Raw genomic sequence first — 6000 nt, 5'->3', positions numbered from 1 at the left:
AGTCGAATTTAAAAACAAACAAACAAACAAAAAAAACACAGAATTTTAAAATTTACTGAATTTGTTTGGAAGTGTTTGGGGAGTTGTGAGGGAGGTGGTCTCTTGTATACCCTGAATCTCAACCCTAGTTATCCTTCATCAGTCTATTCCCAGAGAATTACCTCATAGTGAAAGATATTTCTGTGATACATGCCAGAAATCCCAGATCTTGGGAGACTGAAACATGAATTTGAAGCTAAACTGGGCTTTACCACAAGATTTTGTCTCAAAGGAAAACAAAAACAACAGGGAAGAGGGGGAGGGTCTTTCTTTATTCTTACATGCTTCTAATCCTTGGGATTTTCCCTCAGAAGTCTGGCACCCCCATACCTGAATACAAAATTGTAAAACTCGAAGAAGGAAGAAGAAATGCCTAGGAAGACCCCTGAGTGTGACATGAGATACTCTAGGTGCAAATGCTTTCTCTGCTGTAGATTTCCCTCCGCAGTCTAAGAGGATGTGAGGGACTGATGCTGTGGTTGTATCTCCAGTACGCAAACAGCACCTTCCCCTGGAGCTGAACAGGCTTGGGGTACTTTGTGGATGCTTTGAAAGGTTACTAGAAGTTAACCCAAAGTTCCTCTGCTTTCACAGGATTGTGGAAGATGGTGTGGCAGAAATACTTCTACAGGACAATATGTCCTGCACTACTCATTCCTTTAAGATGAGATGCAGCCATATGAACCACTCAGACTACTGTGACAGGCTCCAAAGCTACAGAGAAACCCTGTCTTGAAAAACAAACAAACAGACAAACAAAATGAATGGAAACGGCATGCCACTTGGGGAGGAAGGAAGTCTCAGGAGGCAGAACACAGCTGACCTCCTTTGAGTCCCTCTTCTGAGATGACTGTGGAAACACTGCTATCCGTCAGTTTGGGGACCTATGATGGTCACAGATCTCCATCAAAATATCACAGAAAAGGTAACAGTTAGCCTGAACTATATGAAAATGGTGGTTTTGTTAAGCCATTGAGATCTGGGGACAACCACTACAGAATCTCTTGACTTGGCATACCTATGCATTGCAAATCGAATTCCACACCGTGTGACTGTATAACACATTGTACGGGTGTGTGCTAGTCTGAAATCTTCTACTGGATACCAACATGATGTTCTTAAATCTTCCAAGGGGACTATGAGATGAGAGACAGATCTATCAGAATCAGAATAGAGTATGTGGAGGCCATGGGAAGGAAAAGATAGCAAGTATGATAGAGAATGAACACCCCCTGGTCTCCACCCTCTCCAGTAAAAGAAGCCCAGAGTTTTAGTTTAGCATGTAGCCACCCAAAATAACAATCACACTCTCTAAACCACACTTATAATCTAGAGTGTAGCTGAGAAACTCAGAGGCTGTGAGCAGATACGAGGTTCCCATGTGAGTCAGCCTTTGACAAAGGGCTGAGCCTATGCTGTCCCTTTCTCCCTTTTCACTGTTGGTTTGAAGGCAAGGGAAGGGTTGGAGCAGTCATTGTGAACCACCAGTTGTAAGTCTCTCTGGAAGACAAATGAACGTTATTATACAGAAGGAACCAGTGTGTCCAGTATTGATCAGCTTCCAAGCCTCTAATCCATACCCAGTTGTGTTCAGCCTTTGTCAGAGATACACTGCTGTCTTAATTTTTTTTTAAAAAAAAAAAGCTGCTTCGTATAAAAGAGTAGAGAGGAGGAGGAATATATCATTCTTCATGATATATGTAATTCATTTGCATAGTAGCACTAAGCAGCATGTGTTTGTAATGTAGAAGTCACCATGGGGTCAGGTTGGGGATTATAAGTCTATGGTAGAGTGTTGACATGTTCACATGGGTGTCCCAGCTAGCCTGCCATAACTGAAAGAACACCTCCACGCTCTCCACTTCTTCTGCGCCTCCTGTCATTGCTTCACATACCTTTAATTCCTTTTCTTTCCTGTGAACCAGTTCTATCTGCTTTGGGGCCATTTTACAGAAAACCTGGCTGTCTTAAAGATGCACAGCACACATTTATTCAATGACCATCCCGTGCTGGCAACTGTGATGAGCATCCATAAGAGAATACACTAAGCAGCTTTCTGTCATAGAGTTTGAAGACTCTTAGGAACAGAAGGTAGTGTGGGGGTAATCGAGGAACAGACGGGCAATGATTACCATGACAATTGAAGGCAGACAGAACTTTATTAAGGATGAAGAGAGAAGGAGGAGGAAGATCTTTAGTCTAGGGCTAAGAAATTTGCAGTAGCCCTGCTATGAAGGTTAGCATTTTATCAACTAGCCACTTTAGAGCAGATAAACAGCAGCTGGAAGGAAGAAAAAAAATATGAGATCTACCATCCATATTTTTAACTCATTCTTTTAAGATTTGCACATCTCATATCATTCTTCATGACATATGTAATTCATTAGCACAGTGGCATTAAGGAGTGCATGTTTATAATGTAGAAGTCACCAGGGGATTGGGTTGGGGATGTAACTCAGTGGTAGAGTGTTTACCCACTATGGGGGAGGCATCCTCAGGGTTGTGGCAGAACCCAAGAGAAGAGTCAGGGGGAAGAGAGCATCAGAGTAGGAGAGCAGCGTGGTTGAGCTTGCCATTAGGGAAGTATGCTTAGACTGCAATGTGTAGGATCAATGGAAGCAAAATGATGTCACCATGGAGACCAATCAGGAGATGGAAACAAAAGAGTCAGGAAACTATGAATATGTTTCTGAGGCCAGTTGTGTGCCCAGGTAGGTTGAACCCATATTCCTGAGATAGAGGGATAGAGTTGAGTTTGTGACATATTGAATGTGGGACTTGGAAGTGAGAGAGAAGAGGAACATGGGAGTGAGGATCCTGCCTTCAGTGTGGGGATGACTAGCAGACTAGGTTCTGTAATTCAGGAAGGATACAGTTTGTGAATTGTGCTGAATTTGGGGACAAGGAAGCATCTGGTGAAAGGGGTTACCCAATTTTCAGTGTGAGAGTATGGGCTACAGTGTAGTGCTGAAGACAGAGCAAGACACAAAGAAGAGCAGCTGCTTTCGGGAGTGTATGGGACAAATAGTTGTGAAGTGATGCGGTAGCGCTCTTCCCCTTGGAAAGATCGCCTTTCATCCTTCTGTCCCTTTATTCCCCTCACAAACTACCCTCCTCACAGTCATCTCTCTAGAAAGGGTCCACTTGCGGTGTGTTAAGAAAGTAACTCAGTTCTACACTAGAAGGGCGGGAACTTTGACAAGGAAAGGGGCATCTCCAGACGCCTAAAGTTTGCTCTCACACTAGTCCTGAGAGTCGTCAAACACTTCATTGTTTTATTAAAGCTTCTTATTGCCATAGAAGTATTTTGTGTGTATTTTTTTAAAGTATGGAATCACATAAGAACTTTTGGGGGTGCATTGTGACCTAGGAAATTAACACTCTCTGTAATCCCCTTGCTAAGAGAAGAAAGCATTTTTTTGCTTTAGAAGTCAAATCTAAGGGATGGTTTCTTAGCTTCTGAGGTCGTTGAGGGCACCAAGGGACACAGGAGCGACCCACCTTGGGTCACTACAGCCTTCATGAACCTCCTTTAGTTTGTTTTGGGCAAAGAAAGACTGACTGTAGAAAGGACTCCTTGACTACCTACATACAGCGATCAAACACGCCGCGCCAGGGCGGAGGAAGGCCCATCTCAGCACAGGGAGAAAGACCAGCTAGAGTTCAAGTTTAGTGCAGGCAAGCAGCCAGGGATCTAATCAAGGTCAAAAGTGTCTCTTTTGAGACAGCACTAACTTCCTGAGATTCTAGCCTGTGGTCTCCCTCTCCTCTCATTCTAGATAGGCAAAAGCTCAAATCCCATTCCAGGGCGCTCTCCTGGCCGCTGCCACCACCTTAAGCTTTTTTCTCCTATGCCCAGCCTCCGCCTGTAGCCAGGCGTCAGAAATGCTGAAGTCAAAGCGCAAGTGGCCGGCGAGGCGGGCGGCCCTCCCCCACCCCTCGACGAGCGTACTGTACAACAGACACCTGCAGCACAGGCGGCCGCCCGGGCTCCCCGACACAAGGCGCTGGTACCTGAGCCCTTGACTGGTAATGCACCATAAACGGCTCCTTTCAGGCCCTTTCAGAGTCGGAGCGCGGAGGTCACCGTGTGTACAAACCCCTCTGTGTCCTCCACGTCTCAGGGGCCCCGGGCACCCGGGCCTCCAGCCGTAGAGCACGCCAGTCCGTGGGAATCGCAACACATGTGCTGGGGCAAGGCCGGCGGGGCGGGGGCGGGGAGTGGGGACCACCCGGCCCTCCCCCAGCCGGGCCTCCTGCCCGCCCGACGTCGTTTCATAGAGCACAGCGAGTGGAACGAATGGGGTGCTGCGGTGTTCAGACGCTCGCGGAAATCAGGCGATCGGGCGGGGCGGGACTCTCACCCGGGTCCTGTGACCAACGCCCACTCCTCCCCAAAGGTACATCGTCGGCCTCTGGCCCAGTAGCGCATTTGTCCCTCTCCCTCCTGAGTGTGCTGGACCCCAGCAGAGCCAAAGGGTGGAGCGTGATCCCCTTTGGGGACAGCCCGGATTCAGAGCACAAGCATCCGCCGTACATGTGGCTCAGGTCGCTTGTCCGGTCTATTAATTAGCGAGTGTGTTTGAAGCAGGCATTGGCGCTGGAGTCACAACTGCCAACTGGGCATGGCTAGTGGAGGCTCAGATTCGCTCTTAGGCCACCCATCTCTCCCAAGCTGTCCTGGCTTTAAAGGCAGGTGGGAAGGAGGCACAGCGTCCGGGATCAGGCAGCTTTGGAGGTTTTGGCAGACGTAGGCTAAAATCACCAAGTTTGGCGGGCGAGCTATAGGCTGGAGCAAGTTGTCCAGAGGGCAGAGGCACCGTGGCGAGAAGGAACAGCGTGAGCAGCCCGGGACAGTGCTCTAGCGTCGTGCGCCCCCTCCCGGGGCCGCGGGGAACCAGGGTTACCTGGGGAGCCGGGCTTTGTCGCCCACACGGGCTCTCCGCTGTCCCAGAACTAATTAAATGGCTTTTTGGCTCAGGGAAGGCCGAAGTCTGTCGGGGGTGTGAACGTGTGGGGGGCTGCATGTGGGCACGGAAATAATCAGACCCATTCTTGCGCTGCCACAAAACCCGCGGCGCAGCCAGAAGTGAACAGCGGCCGCCTGAAAGGCAGTTTCAAAAGGCGACACCTGCAAGCGTGGCCGGTTGTGAATTGAATGTGGCGCCCGCACGTACCTGAGCCGCGAGCTATTAGTGTCAGGCTCCCGGTCGTCGGGGCCAGCAGCACACGTCCGGGCAGCTCGTGCTGAATATGGCAAGCTGCGGCGCGGCCGCTCCATGGGAATGTCGCCACTTGTGCCGCTCGTGGTCGGGAGGGGGTGCGCTGCCCTTTCAGAGACAGACACAATTAGGCAAAATGCTCAATGAACATTATAAATGATGTGCGATCGCTCTGCAGATTGCCTGGCAAATCAAATTATATGGTCGCTCGCGGCTGATTTTTATGTTCTTTAAAAACTTAAAACAGGTATTTGCCCATTAAATTGGAAAAAAAAATTCAAGTCAAGGATTCCGGAAAAATACAACTGAAAGACTGGGTGTTGAATATTCACAAATCCCCTTTGTTAGCAGTTGACTTCAACAATGGGCTTGGGGAGGGGGTACGCTTAGACCAGACACATTTTTTACTGTCTTACATGCCGCGGAGGAAGGCACCAGAAGTCCGCATTTGTTACAATTCACAATTACAGTACGACTCTCTCTTTTTTTTCCTTTGAAGACTAGAATTTTTTATTTCTCATAGTGAATGACTCGAAAGTTACTGTCATTCTAACCAGAGGAAAAAACATACTCATCAGATGGACGCGCGCCTGATGCACTTCGGGGGAGGGTTAGGGAGCCCTGCCCCTCTTCCTGGTACTGTCCAGACTCTGGACTTGGAGCGGGGCCCCAGAACTCCCGGGCTGCACACGCTCCCGGGACTGGCAGTAGCAGCCCGCCAGAGTGAAGTGGCCTCTTC

The sequence above is a fragment of the Microtus oregoni genome, unplaced genomic scaffold, assembly GCF_018167655.1.
Source record: "Microtus oregoni isolate MIOR12 unplaced genomic scaffold, Mior012 000070F_ref0000104, whole genome shotgun sequence".
Lineage (NCBI taxonomy): Eukaryota > Metazoa > Chordata > Mammalia > Rodentia > Cricetidae > Microtus > Microtus oregoni.
The sequence above is the reverse complement of the archived record's forward strand: the minus strand, read 5'-3'. Positions refer to the sequence as shown.